Source organism: Nannospalax galili, unplaced genomic scaffold (assembly GCF_000622305.1).
Source record: "Nannospalax galili isolate Female #2095 unplaced genomic scaffold, S.galili_v1.0 scaffold592, whole genome shotgun sequence".
Taxonomy (NCBI): Eukaryota; Metazoa; Chordata; class Mammalia; order Rodentia; family Spalacidae; genus Nannospalax; species Nannospalax galili.
The window spans coordinates 82,850-103,174 of NW_008331650.1; positions in this window are offsets into that span (position 1 = coordinate 82,850).

Sequence of the window (20,325 nt, forward strand, 5' to 3'; positions counted from 1 at the left end):
ACATAGTGAGTTCCAGGCCAGCTGGGGCTACAGGGAGACCCTGTCTCAAAATCGATCAATCAATCAATCAATCAATCAATCAATAAATAAATAAATAAATAAATAAATAAATATTATATAAATCTTAAATGAGAAATACAGAGACAACCAAGAATTCCATTTGTATCAAACCAGACTCAGGTCTTTGCAGAGTTTATAAACAAAACATACAGCAAACTGCCACTAGGCACCATCAGAAAGTGTGTCTTCAGGGACTGGGGAGATGGCTTCATTCATAAAGTATTTGCCACACATGCATCAGGAACTGAGTTCAGATTCCCAGCACTCACATAAAAAGCCAGACACAGCAGGACACACACGTATTGCCAGCACTTGGGAGACAGACCTAAAGCTTGTGTTACTAAGAATAGGACATTTTGAATAATTAAAATTGCCATCAGTTCCCACAGCTCATCGAGTATCTTCTTCTGAAGAAATCAAAGGATTTAAAATCAAATTTTAAATGCTGTCTGTGTGGACAGAATCTACCTACATCTGGAAAATTGAAAGTTGAAACTTTGTTCTTGCTGCCAACAATTTGATGGTTTTTTTTTAATTCCCCTAAAAATCTCCTGCTATTGCATCAAAGCTCTTTGGAAGGGACACCTGACTCCCCAGGGCCTAGAGTTAAACATTAGAAGTGAAAGTCACACAGAGACCAGGAGAGATGAGTGACTATGTCTCAGTTCATTTATTTTCAAAAGCTTCCTGAGGCAAGAGCAAAGGAGAATTGAAGAACTTCCAAAAAGCGATCAGTTTTACGAGGTAAAATATCATTTCTTTCTGGGATGTGAGATTGCCTTATATAAAAACTTAGAATTGGAACTCCTGGGGTTGGAGAGACGGCTCAGCAGTTAAGAGCACTCTTGCAATGGACCTGGGTTTGAATCCCAGCACCCACATGGAAGTTAACTGTAACTGCAGTTCCAGGGGATCCAACACCCTCTTCTGACCTCCATGGGCATTGCACAACACAGTTGCACTTACATACGTACAGGCAATACACACACACATAAAAAATTAAAAATGAAAATAAATAATAGAATTGGAATTCCAGATATTTCTTCTCCATTCCTTCTTCTCATCACAGGGACATCACAATGAATATAATGATGTGATATTGTTTGTGTCTATAACGTCCCCCGAGGCGTCTATGTTAAAGCCTTAGCCCCTAGCTTAGTGCAATTGGGAGGAACCTTTAAGAGATGAGGCCTAGTTGGAGGTCTTTCCACCCTGGGGGCTGTGTGCTTGCAGGAGATTGTCAGACCCTGGACTCATCCTCCTCCCTTTCATTTCCCCTCCAAGAAGAAAATGGTCATGTCCTATCATGGATGGATGCCCCCCCCTAGGGGTCCTAGGCCCAAAGCAACAGGTTCAACTGGCCATGGACTAGAACCTTCAAAACTGAGACCCAAAATAAACCTTAATTCTTCGTAAGTTGATTATCTCAAGCGTTTGATACAGCAGTGGCAAGCTGACAAAGGCATGGGAAGTTGTTTTTATTTCTGTAATATCACGCCTCTCCCTATGACTCCCTTGTGCTGTGACAACTTGGTTAAGAAGTGATTCTTAAAACGCTTTTGCTTGGTTGTCAACTATGTGTCTTCCATGTTATCAAAACAAATTTATACTGTCTTTTCTATGTGTATGTGTGCATGTTGGAAGTGGGTGCATGTTCATACATACATGTGTTGGGCCAGAGGTTGATGTTGGCACCTTTTCTAACTGCTTTCCACCTTATTTTTTGAGACAAGGTCTCTTGCTGAGCCTGAAGCTCACCCCTTTGGCTAGCCAGAAAGCCCCAGGATCCTCCTGTCTCTGTCTCCCCAGAGCTAGAATAACAGATGTACACTGCCTTGCTAGGCTTTTTTGCAATTCAGGTCCTCACGTATGCACAGCAAATACTTTGATGACTGAGCCATCACTTCAGTCCCTAATAACTCATTTTGACCCTGAAAAATTGAACCTTTCTATTCCTTTTTGTGCTGTAAATGGAGGAGCAAGTTCTTGTGTGGAGTCCTTAAGGACCACTCTAATACTGTAATGGAAATCATGCTCAGTCCAGCCTATAAAGTTAAAGAATTTATTCTAATCACAGGTTCTAGAAAGGAATGTTTGCCAGTCATGCTGGGGACACCAGGGAAGGGGTACCAAGGGAGCAGGCTAAACCAGGCAGGTGAGGAGCCAAGAGAGGGTTCCCTTGGGAAACTGCCCTTGTTGGGGCATATCGAGGAACATACAAGCAAACATGAGATTTCATTGATCCATCAGTCGTCTCTAGGACACAGTCAGGGGAGGGTAAGAAGGTGCAGCCGAAGAAGGGATATTGTGTGTCTGCTTACCTGGATGCTCATACCCTGTTTGTGGAGATGTTGAGATATCAGTAAATTATGAAGTCTTAAAAATATACAGTACAGGGACTGGAGATGGAGAGATAGCTCAGGGGTTGAGAACACTGGCTGCTCTTCCAGAAGACCCAGGTTTGATTCCCAGCACCCACATGGTGGCTAATCATTGTCCATAACTCCAATTCCAGGGAATCTTGATACCCTCTTCTGACCTCTTGTGGGCATTGCATAACACAGGTGCACTTACATACATGCAGGCAAATATACTCATACACATAAAATAACAATAATAAATACAATTTCTTTTACTGTACAATACACCCTTACTCCGAAGGGAAGTTGGAAGGTAGCAGCAGGTAACTAATGGGCTATTTGTCAGATCCAGGATGGATTCCACATCTGCCCAGACCCAGCTTTTTGAGTGAGCTCACAAAGGCCAGGGAAGGCTGAGCCAGAAACTCAGGACTCTTCCATTCGACTGTCCTAAGAACTTCCTTCCTCTCTTCAGAGTAATAGCCTCTGTTCCTTTATTTTTTGGTTTACTCTTTTGTCAGGCAATGCACATCCTTCAATAGTAAATTTTTGAGACATCATGTGATTGGAAATACCTTCTATGCAGTGTCACACTAGAATTATAGCTTGACTGCATAGAATATTAGACTGTCAGTCATTTTCCTTTGGCTTTTGAAAATTGTTTTCCAAAGATTGGATTGAGAAGTCTGATGTCAATCTTCTTCCAGAATTTGTGCATATATTCTACTTTTTATCTCTGAGCATTTTCAGGATACTCTACCACTGGTATCTAAAAGGTATTTTATTGTAGGGGCTGGAGAGATGGCTCAGTGGTTAAGAACACTGGCTATTCTTGAAGAAGACCCGTGTTCGAATCCCAGCAACCACACAGCAGCTAACAACTGTCTGTAACTCCAGTTCCAGGGGATCCGACAGCTTCTTCTGTCCTCTGTAGGTATTGCATGATATAGGTACACTTACCTACATGTAGGCAATACATGCATACACATAAAATAAAAATAATGAATAAAATATTTTTGAAAAATAAAATAAAATTATGTATTGTATTGAGCACTGATGGACTTTTTTGTTTGTTTAAATATTTTATTATTTTTATTTTATGTGTATGTGTGTATTGCCTGCATGTAGGTAAGTGCACCCGGGTTGTCCAATGTCCGTGGAGGTCAGAAGAAGCTGTCAGATCCCCTGGGACTGGAGTTACGGACAGTTGTTAGCTGCCATGTGGGTGCTGGGATTCAAACCTGGGTCTTCTAAAAGACCAACCAGTGTTCTTAACTGCTGAGCCATCTCTCCAACCCCAAGCACTGATGGGCTTTTTTAAAAGATTTGTTTTATTTGTGTGTGTGTGTGTGTGTGTGTGTGTGTGTGAGAGAGAGAGAGAGAGAGAGAGAGAGAGGTGTGCAGGTGCCTCTGAGGCCAGCAAAGACTGTGAATCCCCTGGACCTGTTCTTACAAGAGGCTGTGATGCTACCTGACACAGATACTGGGAACCAAACTCAGGTAGTGCAAGAGGAGTGGCAAGTGCTCTTTAGCACTGAGATAACTCTCCAACCCCATTGATGGGCCTTTAAATCTAGTCAGATCTGTCCTTCAAACCTAGGAAGTTTTCATATTATTCCTTTGATCATTTCCTTGGCTAGTGACCTTTAATTTTGCACCTCTTGGATTATCTACATTCTCTTGTTTTTGTTTTCGCTCATTAATCACCTCTCATATTTTATTTTTTCAGCACTGTGGACCAACCCAGAGGCCTTGCATTTGCTAAGCCAGTGCTCTACTTCAGAGTTAAATCCCCAATTCTACCTCTTAGATTTTATTTTTACTTCATTATGATTAGTGTTTCTATGATATATCTTTTCTATCATTTTATTTTTAACTTACCTGTGTCATTTATGTGCTGTGCATCTCCCATAAACATACACAGTAGAATCTTTTTTATTCAGTCTGACAACCATTACCTTTTAACAGGCTTAGTTTGTCCATTTATATTTAATGTAATTATTGATATGGTTTGGGTTCAAGTTATGCTATTTGTCTTGTATTTGTTGTATGCGTTCTTCCTTTTTAGCTCTCCTTTCTTGAAAAGTATTGATTAATTGAATACTTGTTCTAGTTTCCTTTCTGTTCCTGTGATAAACAATCTGACTAAAAGCAACTTAGGGTAGGAAAGGGTTTTTTCGGTTTAAACTTCTAAGTCACAGCCCATCACTGAGGGAAGTCAAGGCAGGAAGCATGAAGGAATGCTGCTTGCTGGTTCACTCACTAGCTAATACTTAGCTAGCTCTCTTACACAGCCCAGGACCACTTGCCTAGGGAATGGTGCCTCCCACAGCGGTCTGGGCCTTCCTATATCAATTAACAATCAAAACAATCCCCCACAAACATGCTCACAGTCTAATCTGATCTGGGAAAGGCCTCAATTGAGGGTCTCTTCTCAGACTGTGTCCAGTTGGCAATTAAAGCTAACTAGGAAAATACCTTTTTTTTTTGTCTACCTTAAATTAGCATTGCATACTTTACACATAATGTGAGATTCTGACAACACTTATTTCATTTATTCCTTTCAGGTCTTTGTGTTACTGCTATGAGAACAGTACTAAATATGTTGTAAGCCTCACAGCAAATTGTTACTATGTTTAATAATCAATTGTATTTTTAGAAAATTAATATACAAGGAAAATACATTGTAAGGTGTGATCCACATATTCACTACTAACCTCAATGTTTGTGTCTTCATACAAGTTTGAATTTGTGTCTGGTGTCAGCTCTCTTCATTTAGTAAAAGTTGACTGGTTTTCTCATTGTTTCTTCCTTTGAAAATATCTCTATCCTGCCTCCATTTTTTAAAGGATATTTCCCTTGATGTAGATTTCTAGTCTGCGTTCATTTTTTTCTTTTAGTACTTGAGAGATTTTCTTCAATTATCTTCTCTTACATTAGTTATAAGTTCATCAGTCCTTCTTATCACTGTTACTCTATATGTAACACCTTTTCCTTCTGCTACTTTTGAGATTATCTTTACTTTTATTCTGATAAGCCTATAGTATTATTATTATTATTATTATTATTATTAATCAGCATCAGTAGCACTAGGTTTTTGGCTGTATCACTATATAGCTCTGGTTAGCCTGGAACATGTTACGTAAATGAAGTTGGCCTTGAATTCATAGTGATTCCCTGCTTTTGTCTCCTGAGTGCCAGTATTATATGCGTACACTATCATACATGGATTCTTTTTGTCATCCTGCTTGAGGTTAGCTGGCTACCTCGAAGCTCCAGGCTGATAGTTTCCATCAAAATCAAATATTTTCTAACCATTACATCGTTGGATTTATCTTTCCTTCTGTCTTCTCCTTGGACTATAGTTATATGTTCATTAGACCACTTGATATTTTTCACATCACTGACATTGTTGATTCCTTTTTCAAAGGTGGGATTCAAACCCAGGCCCTCATGTATGCTTAGTGTGGTGGTTTTAATGAGAATTGTCCCCCATAGGCTTCAAGTATTTGGACACTTGGTCCACAGTTTGTGGCACTGTTTAGGGAGGATCACAGAACCTTTAGAAGTTGTGGCCATGCTGAAGGAAGCATGTCACTAGAAGTGTATTGCGAGAGTCCTTAAGCCTTGCTAGATTTCCACTTTCTCCTTGCTTCCTGTATCTGTTTGAAGATGCGAACACAGCTTTCTGCTCTGGTAGACCACCTCTCCCTCCATGCCTTCCCATCATTATGGACTCTTGCCCCTGTGAAACTGTAAGCCAAATAAACTCTTCCTTCTGTAAGTTTTCTTGATCATGGTATTTTATCACAGCAACAGAAAAGTAACTAATATAGAAGTTGATACCAGGAGTGGAGTATTTCTTTGAAGAACCTGACCATGGGGGGTTTTGGAGGAATGAGAGAAGACTTTGAAAAATTTGGACTAGAAAAGCAGTTGAATTCTGTAAACAGAGCCTAATAAGCCATTTAGTAGGAGTCTGGAAGAAACTAGTGCTGAGAGAAAAATAGTTCTAGAGGGAAACATGACTTAAACAGCAATGGGGTATTCTGGCAGAGCATCTGGGTGTAGTCTGCCCACAGCCTAAAACCTTGCCTGAGGCTAAGTTGAAAAGTAGTGGACTAATTTCCTTGGCAAAGGAAATGTCAAGACAGTCTAATGAACTGGTGATGTGGCTATTAATGATGAATATTATACAGAGCTACAGAGGAAAAGAGCAAATGAGACAGAAGGAAATATAAAATGTACAGTTTGGAGAGAAGGAGAACACTAGGAAGCTTAATGTTGGAGCCAATGCATGTGCCTCTCTTTGATAAGGAGATTGGAGTCCTTAAGGAGAGGCCTCCAGGTTTACCCTTGAATAATGGGAGGAGTACCCTCAGGGCAAGACCCCATCCAGCTAAGCCTCCAACTTGTGAAAAGAACAGGCCTGTGATGGCTAATCCTGGGTGTCAACTTGATTGGATCTGGGATTAACTGAAATGAAGGAGATGTTCTTGATTGGATCATCTAAAGCCAGAAGACACACCCTAAATGTGGGCGTTACCTTCTGATGGCAGCCGGTATAAAAGACCAAGGCAGAGGAGAACGCCAGGCTTCTTGCTGCTTGCCTTCTCTCTCGCTGGTGAGTTGGTCTTGCTGCTGTAGACTGAAGACTAGCTGATCTTTTGGAATTCATCAGACCTTCAGCGCCAGATTGGGACTACTGAGACATCCAGCCTCGTGGACTGAGCGACTACGGATTCTCAGCCTCTCCAGTGTGGTGCAGCCATTGTTGGACTACTCGGACTCTATCCTGTGAGCTAAGCTGATAAATCTCTATACATATATATTCATTCTACTGGTTCTGTTTCTTTAGAGAACCCTGACTAATACAAGGCCTAAAGTTTTCTTACTCCTAGAAAAATCACAAAGTATGAGTCTCCAATCATCTTCCTGGAATCACCCCAACCACATGAGCTCATGGGACTTTGCTGCCCACATCTGGGGGGAGAGGTCTTTCTTCCTCAGTTAAACCTCTCTGAAAATACGCTCACAAAAAACCCAGAACCTGTCTCCTAGGCAGTTCAAAATCTAGTCAGATTGATAACAAAGATTAACCATCACAGGTGGTAAAACCATGCCAACAACCTGATTATAGCTGGAAGTGAAAGTCTGACTGGCTGAATTTTGCACATTTGCAAATTGCCAAGAGGGAATAGGCATGCCAACGGCTCTGGGTTCTTCCATGCTGAACAGGGATGCAGGGTGAGGCAACTGGAGTACCCCTTCAATGGGTTACTTATGAACAATTTTAAATTTATTTTTATTTTATGTGTATGAGTGTTTTGCCTGCATGCATGTAAATGCACCCGTGTCATGCAATGCCATGGAGGTCAAAAGAGGGCATCAGATTCCCTCATTTGGAGTTATACATTGTTGATATCCACCATGTGGGTGCTGGGAATCAAACTTGAGTATTCTGTACAAGCAGCCAGTGCTCTTAACTGTTGAGCCACCTCTCCCTAAAAAGGAACAGGTTTTTGTTGGTGGCGGTGTTTTTTTTTTTTTTTAAAGTGGTATTGATTTTGCACCTGTGCCTACCCAATATTTAGTGATCACAATAGGAAAAAGTAAGGAGTTTTAACATAAAGTGGGTGATGCAAATACAGCATAAATACTAGTAAGGTTGAACTCTCACTGTAAAGTGAAGCCAAAAATGTTTTCTTCCTAGATTAATCTGGGACAGATTTGCATTCCCACCTTGAATGGGTGCCCAGAGACATCAAACATTAGCTAAAAAGAAAAAAAACAACAACAACAAAACAAAACAAACCATTTTCCAACTTAGGAAGAGAGAAAAGTCTGCCAGAATAGAACACATTATGGGAAGTGTTTTCTTTAGAAATCTCAACACTTAGCTAAGTGAAACAATTCATTAGGCCCCTAAAGGTTTAATAGATAATGAAAAACAATGTTGAAGAGAAAAGATAATTTATTCAAAGCCGAATGTGTGCAGTGGGTGGAAACCATGGCAGAGAAAGCGGGGGAGATGGCCGGCCAGTAAGACGCCTGCTGCACAACTGAACCCGAGTTTGATCAGCACCCTGTAAAAAAGCCAGGCGCTGCAGTGCACATCTGTAACCTCGGAGACAGGAGGATCCCTGGGACCTGCTGAGGCCAGTCAGTCTAGCTGAATCATTGAACTCCAGGCTCAGTCAGAGACCCTGTGGAGAGCAATTGAAGAAGACACCTGATGCCAACCTCTGGCTTTCACACACACATGCACACACATGTACCTGCACCTGCATGCACATGGACATGCACACATACAAAGAAAAGCAAAGGAAACCGCAGCTGGGCTCCTTTTTGGAAAGGTGCAGTCTAGTGTGTCCATCCACTGATCTGGAAGATTGAGGATATACTTCTTCCAATCGCACAGATTTTCGTGTTGCTTTTTATGGTATTACAAATCCAGTGCTTGATCATCTCTCAGCACAGGAAATCTGGGTCAAACTAATTTGCATCCAGTTTCCAGAAACTGCCTGCAAATGGTGTGATCTTTGGCAAATTCCCCTCTCTAAGTCTCAGTTCCTCACATGGAAGGTGACGGAAAGCCCTGCTCTCAGACAGCTGCTTCTGCCTCGCCGAGCTGGTTGTACTAACTGCCGTTTTCCCAAAGGCAATGCCGGGGCTTGGAAGACACATAGTATAATTTGAATTCAGAATGTTCCGTAAAGGCTTATGGGCTGAAGGCTTGGGAGATGATGGAAACTTTAAGAGATGCAGACTAATGAGAGGAAGTTAGGACATTGGGAGTGTACCCTTGAAAAGGATATTGAAGGGACTGGAGAGATGGCTCAGTGGTTAAGAGCACTAACTGCTCTTGCAGAGGACCCAGGTTCAATTCCCAGCATCCACATGGCGGCTTTGAACCAGGGGAATCCGAAGCCCTCTCCTGACTTCCGAGGCATTGCACGACATGGATGCACTCACATGCATGCAGGCAATACACTCATACACATAAAATAAAAGTAATAAATAAAAAATCTTTTTTAAAAAAGAAAAAGATATTGGGGCTCTGGCCCCAGTCTTTCTCTCTCTCTCTCTCTCTCTCTCTCTCTCTCTCTCTCTCTCTCCCCCTCCTCTCTGCTTCCTGCCTGCCGTGAGCAAACAACTTTGTCCTTCCATATACTCCCTGCCATGATGTTCTGCCTGAACACAAGCCCAGAAATAATGGAGCCAAGAGATCAATGGACTGAAATTTCTGAAACCCTGAGCCAAACTAAACCTTTTCTCCTTTAAATTGTTTCTCTTTGGTATTTTGTCATAGTGCTAGAGAGCTGACTAATACAAGGGGTATGCTAATGTCAGGGTCCTCTTAGAAGTAGGAGACAGGTGTTCATCTCCTACACATACACCTGACTTGTTCAATGAGCATTGGCCCCAGATATTTCTTACTGCTTCACTATGTCTTGCTGTCTCTCGCCCCCAGTGTTATGCAGAAGTTATCTAATATTCTTCCTTTCACCCCTGTCCCTAGCATATACCTCCTAGCTGCCTCCCACTCTTTCTTCAGACCTCAAACCAAGTATCTCTTTCCCAAGGAAACATTCCTTGACCAAATGAGGTTCAACACCCACTGAGTGGGTCCCCATAAGAACCTGTGCTTTCCTGAATACAGTAAGCATCCCACATGAAATTATACTTGCTTCTTATCTGTTACTTGCTGGATTGTGAACTTCATGATTGCAGACGTCATGAGAACATCGGAGATCTCAAGGACACAACCTTGAAGCATAGAAGACTCACAGTAACTCATTGTTGAGTTGTTTACTGCTTACTATAGTGTGATTGCACACATGTGTATGTGGACTGTGTTGGGTGTATGAGGACAAAGTATGGGAAAGTGGGGAGACTATGGTAAGGATGGGGTCTGCAAAAGGGATTTTATAATGTAGTTCTTCATATTAAAAAAACCTCACACGTAGGGCAGGATGTGATGGTGCACGCCTTTAATCCCAGCACTGGGAGGCAGAGGCAGGCGGATCTCTGTGAGTTCAAGGCCAGCCTGGTCTACATAGTGAGTTCCAGGACAGCTGGGGCTACAGGCATACCCTGTCTCAAAAAGAGCAAAAAAAAAAAAAGCCTCACATGTAGAGGGAGTCAGATGGCAGAGAAAAGACTGACAGATTAGGTTGAACATCCAAGTACTCTGCCTGTGAAGGTCCTTTTGTGACTCTGATATAGAGGACACAGAGCAGGAGACAGCAGGGCAGAACAATGTCTGCCCATCTGCAGCTGGCACAGAAAGGTGGAAACAAAGTGTTTGAATTTTGGCCATTGTCCAGTTTGGCCAGAACCCCAGATGGCTCCTCTTACACGCTCACTACTTCCTGCTCCTCTTGGTGAGAATCAAAAGGCAGCCTGTGGATAGGGCAGTCTCAGCTCTCCTCTCTTTATACGAAGAGGGTAAAAGTAGATAGTTTTCCTTCAAGTGTGAGAACTAGACACAAGAATAAGCCTGTTGGATCTAATGAAGAGATTTTCAACATAGGTGAAAGGATCAATGTGGGTTGGAAGGAGTGATAATGGGTTTGATAATTTGCTACAGTTCAGAAAATTTGAGAGGGACGGTAGAAAGGAGGGTGAAGAGAGAGCAAGAGAGAGAATGTTCTCTTCAGCTTATGTGTAATGTTACATAGAGATGTGTGTGTGACTTTAGATAATGTATATATAATATATGTGATGTGTATTACCTAAAGATATATAAGAATAAGATAAATCAAGAACAGTGAGGCAAACACAGGAACATGTTATGAATTTATGAGCCTGTATGAATCGTGCATATGACTGCTTAAGTATTCTTGAAATTTTGCAATTAGAAATATCACGAAAGACAAAGCCAGAGTTTGATTCCTTTTTAAAAACATTTTTTTAAATCTTATTTATTATTTTTGTTTTATGTGTATGAGTGTATTGCCTGCATGTATGTGAGCACACCCATGTCATGCAATGCCACGGAGGTCAGAAGAGAGCTTCAGATTCCCCTGGCACTGGAGTTAAGGTCAGTTCATAGCTGCCATGTGGGTGCTGGGAATCGAACCTGGATCCTCTGCAAGAGCGGTCAGTGCTCTTAACCACTGAAACATCTCTCCAGCCCCCAGAGTTTGATTTCCGAGTCTATACTCTTAGAACTTAAGGAAGCTTCCTTCCTTTCCCTTCTAGAGCAGGTAAGACTTCCTGCTGGAATGACAAACTCCCTTCTCCCTGGCTACCTTTCAGACATCTGGATGGTCCAGCTGAGACTTCAGAGCTAGTCCACTGCTCTAAGGGTCCAGACACTGGAGCCACTTACCCCTGGAGAGCTTTGTGTATATTGATGTTTCAGATATGATCTTCATGTGGGGCAGAAGTTTGGACCAGATAAAGCCCCCACACACAGGTCCTTTGGATTATCCATTAGACTGAGTGCTGTGACATGAGGGTTTAGAGTGTCTAGAGGTAGTTTTACAATTCTCCCCCTCCTCCCTTGTGATCTGACTACTCAGATTTTTGAAGCTAACACATCATTTTTTATTTTTCTCTCTCTGTTTTCTTTTCTGAATCCAGAAAGAGCGGTGCTCCAGTGTCTGCCGGGCAAAGTTGCTAGAGGCAGCATTCCCGGAAGCTCCCTGCCCCAGATGATCCCAGACCTCATGTGACCTGACCACCACAGTTCTGGAAATGTTATGTCTTTCCAGGATGTGATCACTCCTGATGCAAAGCTTGCAGCCACCCTCCTGCCTCAGAGGCTGCTGCTGTTGAGCAACCAGACTAATTAGGATCAGGCAAAGCAGCTTTGTCCTGGTCATAGCCAAAGCTGGGTGGACAGCAGACTGACCTGAGAGGGGCATTGCTCCACCAAATACAGTGTCCTCTGAGACAGGCCATGTACCACATTCAGTACCACTGAAACATGACACAGATCAAGATGAAAGGACAGTGGCTCTGTCCTGTCAAGATGTGGTCTGTGTATAGTTCATGTGCTGCTAAATTAGCTGTTTCAGAATGGCAGGTCTAGGTTATCGGTTAACTGTTGGAGGGCATTGTGCCTGTGCATTGACAGAAGGAAAGTGATTCTGAGAATGAGAATGAGATAAAAGAAGCCAAACTCTGGGCAGGAGAGATGGCTCAGCAGTTAAGAACACTCACTGCTCTTGCAGGGGACCTGGGTTTGAGTCCCATCACCCACATAGTAGCTAACAACTGTCCATAACTCCAGTTCCAGGGGATCCAACTCCCTCTTCTGACTTCCTCAGGCAGAGCACGACATGGGTGCTCTTACACACATGTAAGCAATATACTCATACACGTAAAGGAGATAATAAAATATTTACAAAAAAAGAAGACAAGCTCTACAGTAAAAACATTCATAATGTAAAGGTGGACATTGCTACATATGCCTATAATCCTAGCTGTCAGGAGTCTGAGGCAGGAGGATCAGGAATTTGAGACTTCATAGCCAGACCCTGTCTTAAAACAAGCAAAAACCAAAGGCATTTATAAGCCATAATGAGATTAATTAAAAATAATTACAGAAATACTCAAAAAGACCAAAAATAAAAATAAATAATAATACAGAAACAAAATCTATACCCATCAGTAAGGACAATCATAACAATAACAACCACAACATAATAACCACTTATTGGGCTCGAGCCTAGTGTCAGATACCAAGTCCAGCAAACTTGTCAAATCAGGGCTAGTTAGGTATGATGGTTAATCTCAGTTGTCAACTTAATGAGATCCAGAATCACCTAGGAGATGGGGCTCTCTGAGCATGCCTATGAGGAATTGCCTTGATTAGGTTAACTGAGATGGGAAGCCCTCCCCACTGTAGGTGAAACCATTCCCTGGGCTAGGACCCCAGACAGTATGAAAAGGAGACAGGGAGCCAAGCACAGTCAGTGCTTTCTTCTGACACAATGTAACCAGCTGCTTCTGCCTCCTGCTGTCATGATGGACAGTACCCTGGGACTCTGAGTCAAAATAAACCCTTCCTTCTTAAGCTGCTTTTGTCAGGGGGTTTTATCACAGCAATAGAAAAATAACTAAGACAGTAGGACACCTTCACATTAGAGTGTTCTATTTGTTCAGGGAGCTAGGGAGAAGTAGGGTTGAAAAAGAGTCTTAAGTAACCCGGGTTGGCCTTGAACTCCCTATATGGATGAGGATGACCTTGAACTTCTGATCCTCTTGCCTCTACCTGCTGAGTACTGGGATTACAGGTGTGCATAACCATGCTCGGTTTTTAAACAGTGCTAGAAATGGAACTCAAGGCTTCATGCATTCTCGGTAAACACTCTACCAACTAAGCTACAGTCCCAGGCATTCCCTTGTCCTAAGTTGGTCTCATCAGGGCCTAACTGATCCCTGCCTCCTATTCAGCAGGGCTGAGCCAATTGTACCGCCTTCTTGCCATCCAGAGCTATTGCAATGCATAATCATTTAATTCACTGCTTCTGGAGCCAAACTCAGGCCTGGCAAGGATGGGTTCAGGCTCTCAACATGTATCTTCCCTTCCCCCCACTTCCCCTTCCTTCTCTCTCTAACCATCTCCACTTGTACTTTAACTCCATCTTTTAAAACTAGATGGGGCACCCAAGAAGTATCTGTTTCCCTTTTTATTCCACAATCGACCCGTCTCCTAGCAACCCTGGCTCTTCACAATCTGGGAGGTGGATGTGTCAAAGGGAGTTTGAGCTATAGAGGTGAGAACGAGAGGAAAGCACTTTCCTCACAGGTCCCAAAGTACAGAATCACTGCTTCACAGTAATTAATATTACAGAAGAAGGGATTCACTTTCTGCCATATTGTATGCTCAGCCCTCAGGGTAACAAATAATTTTCCAAGGAGGGCAGGGCTGCACTTTTGTGCCAGAAGCAACGATTTCTATTTGGAAGATACTTAATGATAATGCACCTGACTTGCCCCAAGGACTGATGTAAAGAACATTGAGGTTAAATGAAATTTGCGGGGGGGCGGGGGGAGTGGTACAAGATCAATTAGATCAATGAGCCGTTCTTAAAAGATGTATTTGAGCCAGGCATGATGGCGCACACCTTTAATCCCAGCACTTGGGAGGCAGAGGCAGATGGATCTCTGTGAGTTCAAGGCCAGCCTGGTCTACATAGTGAGTTCCAGGACAGCTGGGGCTACAGGGAGACCCTGTCTCAAAAAGACTTAAAAAAGAGAGGTATTTCTGGTACGTTTTAACAGTCTCTAGAAGTACTAGCAAAATTCTTCATTGTGAGGGACAAAACTCCAAGTCAAACTATCTTTGAAGAGAAAATGGAATGATGAGGTTTTGTAGTTAGGCGTCATAATTTGGGCTGACTTGAAGAAACTAGGAGATGCTGTAGCAACCAGGGCAGAAGAACTGGAGCTTGGAATCTGTCCTCCACTGGTTTTTCTCTCTGGGTCTTCGGGTAGCATTCTTATCTGGCCCTTTAAACAAGGCTCCTCAGCTGGGCATCGTAGTGTACCCCTGTAATCCCAGGATTTGGGAGATGGAAATAGGAGGATTAGGGGTTCAAGGTCTCTCAGGAGGCCTCTTGTAGACCCACCTGGAGTTCATCCTGTCCTCTAAACCATCAGTGTGTCAGAGAGGGATGGGGAGGTATGGTTAGCTAGCCTTTTCACTGGTCCATGCCTCTGTGAGTGGTGGGGAGGGAGGATAGTTACTGGCAAAAAGGCAATGAGATCGCTCCAATGACAGTAGCCATCGCTGTCTGCTCTCTTGTTTTCCACAAGTGTTGGAGCTCAGCAACTTCCATTACCTCATGCTTCTCCTCCCTCCAGCCCATGTGCTTGCAGATGGACCATTAATAAATAAACCTGGAAGATGACATTGGCAGTCTGGGCAATTCTGGGTGAGCTAGTCAGCCTTGTCACAAATGATCCATATCGGGTTGCCCTGGAAGACTCCTCCAAGGCCTGGAGAGCAGGAGAAAGAAGCGCCCTGGGCTCTCATGTTGGTCTTGTCACTGACCAACTCAGTAGCATTACCAAGACCCTTTCATCTCTCTGTTTATCAAATGGGAGAAGTCTGCCCTGGAGGTCCCCAAGATCCATCTGACCCTATTATTCTCCAGGTACAATCCACATGCAGCGGAGTGTGTCACTGTCCCCCTCTAGTGGCTCATTTAAATTGTGCAAGCCCAGAGCATCTGCATTCCTAACTGGAGAGGAACACTTTTCTCAATGGAACTTACCTGGCACATTCCTCAGAACCGTTAAAAGGCCAAGTTCAGCTGGGCGTGGTAGTGCACGCCTGTAGTCCCAGCACTTGGGAGGCAGAGGCAGGCTGATCTCTGTGAGTTCGAGGCCAGCCTGGTCTACATAGTGAGTTCCAGGACAGCTGGGGCTACAGGGAGACCCTGTCTCAAAAAGACCAAAAAAAAAAAAAGGCCAAGTTCTTGGGGATGGAAAGACACTACTGCTTTATCAACCAAAGCCCCGGAGAAGTGCTCGTGAGTGAGACAGCACCCCCTGTATGCAAAGGCTGTAACCACTCTGACATCTAATCACCCAACACTTTGTCCATATAGTAGGTGCCAGAAATGCGTAGTTATGACAACCTTCCAAAACTGCTGTTTGGAGGAACAAAAACACACAGAGAAGATTGGCTGGGGTATTGGTAACTATGTAGACAGTAGAGGACTAGAGGGAATGTTAGATGAGGCTCAAGAACGTTTATGGGTCAACTTTTATTCCAGAAATGTTTAGTGAGCACGTACTGTGCACTGGGCTTTCACTGAGGACTGAAACAGCAGACATGAGCGAATCCTCAGTTCTAGCCTCTGGGAGTTTATTTGCTGATGCAAGGCACAAATATTGCATAAATGCAGGCCTACAGAGTGCCAAAAATTAGAAGCCTGAGGTGTTCTCTGAACTTGTGACAGGGAGTCCAGATCTGGAGTTTAGTTTTAGAAAAACTGTCCTTAAGGGACGTGATCCTTAAACTGATGTGGTGTGAGACTTTTCCTGGGGAGACATACAAATCCCTGTTCATCCCAAATAGGGAAACAATGACAGACCAAAGGAACGATTCTTAAAAAGTCCAACTTGGCAAAGCAATGAGCTTATCGGGGTTACTTACAGGAGTTATGAGTGAGGGGTTACTTACAGCTGCACCACTGAAAAGCCCACCGCAGCCTGGTTGACAACTCATGGAAGTGGCACCTCTGGAGCTATCTGTGGGACTTGCAGGCAGCCGGACAAGTTGGAAGCCTCCTCTGGGGGCACTCTGCCTCCTCTGCTCCTCAGTAATTCTTTACTGCCTCAATGACCTTGGGGAGGAGCAGTGTCAATCTTTCAAACTTCAGGTTTCCAGGACTTATGAGGTTGGTTGACTTCCTTGAGCTCCCCTCCCTGACCCAGGAGGGACTACTTCAACATGGAGGAAATTGGTACACAATGGTTGAGTTGTATGCACAACAGTTCGTGCCTGGGGAACACAAACAGAGCTCACAAACAGAGCTCACAAAGAGCACACGAAGTGTGAAAATAATTTTAAGTTTTTAAAGACATTACTTACACTGTTATCGCATGCTATGGTCTGGAGACGCCCAGTTGAATAATATACAACATTCTTGCCCTCACAAACAATTAGCTATGCGTGACAAAGGAGAGGATTTGGAGCCAATCATAATTGTATTCCCAGAAGACTGTGGTTGCAAATCAAGAGTAGTCACAGTGTTGATAGAAGTGTGAAGGATGTAAAACATGAAGTTTGCCTTAGTAGCCACTACACCTTAGCGAATTAAGCTTTTCTAAATAGGCACTTTGATAGTGTGTGCTCTTGTGAATGAGGCAACCTGTGTCTAGACCGGGACTTATTAAACTTTTACTATTTGCAACCCCCCTTTTTGTTGCAACCCCTTTTTGCCCATGAAATTTCTATGTGACCCTGGGTATATAGTTATATAAAATATGTATACTAATCAAATATTTACAGATAGACACTCATAAAGAAATTTATTTTGAAACAACTCTTCAGTATACATATAATTTTACTTCAAAGTTGAAAAGCAAATTTGCATACTAATGAGATGAATGTGTTTATTTTCACATGAATTATTAAATCTTGGCTGGAGGACTTGGAGAACTTACATTCAATGTTTTGTGTGTGTGCATGGTTGTGTGTGTGCACAACATGCCCATGTGTACACATGCACACAGAAGCCAGCAGACAACTTCAGGTGTCATTTTTCAGGTGCTGTCCACCTTTTTGTAAGATAGGGTCTCTCACTAGCCTGGGCCTCACCAAACAGACGAGGCTGGATGGCCAGAAAGCCTCAGGGAGCTGCCTGTCTCTGTCTCCCTGGCACTGTGATTACATGTATATGCCACCATGCCTGACTTCCTTAATACGGATTCTTAGGCTCAGATCCTGGTGCTTGCATATAGCAAGCACTTTTATTTGCTGGTCAATCTTTCCATCCTGCACCTTTTTAAAAAAAAGAAACTCAAGTAGTAATTTTTAAAGATTTTATTTTATTTATTTATTTATTTATTTATTTATTTATTTATTTATTTTTGGTCATTTTGAGACGAGGTCTCCCTGTAGCCCCAGCTGTCCTGAAACTCACTATGTAGGCCAGGCCAGCCTTGAACTCACAGAGATCCGCCTGCCTCTGCCTCCCAAGTGCTGGGATTAAAGGTGTGCACCACCATGCCTGGCTAAAGATTTTATTTTTATTTTCAATTATGCATATATTGGGGGGGGGTGCACATGAGTGCAGTACCTGAAGAGGCCAGAAGAGGGCATCAGATTTCCTGGAGCTGGAGTTACAGGCAGTTATAAACTACCATTGTACTGAGAACCAAACTCAGGCCCTCTGCAAGAGCAGTACTCACTTTTTTTTTTTTTTTTTTTTTTTGGTATTTTTGAGACAGGGTCTCCCTGTAGCTTCAGTTAGCCTGGAACTAGCTATGTAGACCAGGCTAGCCTTGAACTCATGGAGATCCACCTACCTCTGCCTCACGAGTGTTGGGATTAAAGGCATGCACCACTATACCCGGCTTATTATTATTTTTTATGTGTATAAATGTACTGCCTGTATGTATGTAAGTGCAGTCATGTCATGCAGTGTCCACAGAGGTCAGAAGAGGGCATCGAATTCCCCTAGAAATGGAGTCATGGGCAGTTGTTAGCCACCACATGGGTGCTGGGAACTGAACCTGGGTCCTCTGCAAGAGCAGCCAGTGCTCTTACCGCTGAGCCATCTCCCCAGACCCTCAATGATTTTCAAAATCAAGCATTCTAGCACAACACTAGATGCAAACACTAGATCTAAAGATGTACTAACTTGATACTTACATGCTGAGGAATGATAGTAGGAGAGTATCAAAATTCCTATTTTCTGTAATTAAATCATTATGTCTCTATAAACACAGAAAATTTGTATGCAAAGTAAAAACACTGCAGTTCGTAGCATACAATAGACTCTCTGGACCGAGGTGTTTCAGGGAGCATTCGTTTGCATTGCCTGATGGCCCATGTGGGGCAAGGTGCACCTGCTGTGTGTTCCGAACCAAGGCTGCTGTGAAGCTAATACTGCTTAAAACACTTCAGATTCATTACATGTCTGATTTTGACTTTTGGTTTAGAAACCCTTTACTGATGCCAAGTGTGGGGTGTGGCCCACAGCCTGAGAAGCTTGGTTCAGGGCTATCAGCCATCAAGTCCCACGTCCCCAGCATCATAGGTGCTGTCCTTGATTATGAATGAGTAAACCTAGTTGCCAGCATCATCCATTGAGTTCATTCAGAACTCATTGAAATACACACAGATATGAAGATAAAGAACATGGAGGAAGCACGTGTCCATTCAATGCTTGACACAGACCAGGTGCCCAATAAGTGTTTAGGCATGGCCAAAGGTGTGGTGCAGGAATGCGCGAGTAGCTATGACTGATGCTTCAAGAAAATCAAAATAAATGACTAAATAGGTAGGTAAATAAATGAATGGTTTCCCAGACTTTCCTTTCATGTCTTCTAAGTTTAAGTTTCTTCTAGAACACATAATAATACAAAATTGATGATCCTTCAGAGGTGATCTCGTACTGTAACTGGACACTTGGCAATGTTTAGAGATGTTTTTGATTATTGCAACTTGTCACAGTGCCATTAGCATCTACTGTGCACAGAAAAGGGCAGCACTCAAAATGCAGCATTATTGGGCACAAAATGTCAAAAACACCACACTGCACGGCATTTTCTGCAATCCGTCTTTTGTACACCTAACGGACATTGAAATCATCGAATGTACTCACTGAACCTGGAGCATCTCTATGATGTCACTAGCACACCTTGAAGTAGTAACATTTTCTGCAATCCGTCTTTTGTACACCTAACGGACATTGAAATCACTGAACCTGGAGCATCTCTATGATGTCACTAGCACACCTTGAAGTAGTACATTGTCATCATCATACAAAATAAAGAACTGAGGACACCTACTATAAAACTGCGTCTTTGGATAGTTACTGCACACTCGTGACATCATAGAGTCCCTGGAATCCGCATGATGAAAGGAGAGAACCATCTCCCAGAGGCTGTCCTCTGACTTTCACACACACCCACCATGGCACCCACATACATAATAAATAAATAAACCGATAAATGAATAAGTAAATGTTTAAAAATGAACAAAAACCCCAAAGTGCATGCCAATATTAAAATAATAAAACATAAACAAACTTAAAGCACTTTTCTGAAGACATTTCAGGGACAAGTAACAAAGAAAGGAAAACTACAACTTGTGTGAAATAGCAATGATTCTCTGAATGAGTTCTTCAAGGGAGAGGAACCATCATTGGTACAATGCACTCACATTTAGGGTGTGATTGATGCATATCTTCACCTTTAAATGTCTCTT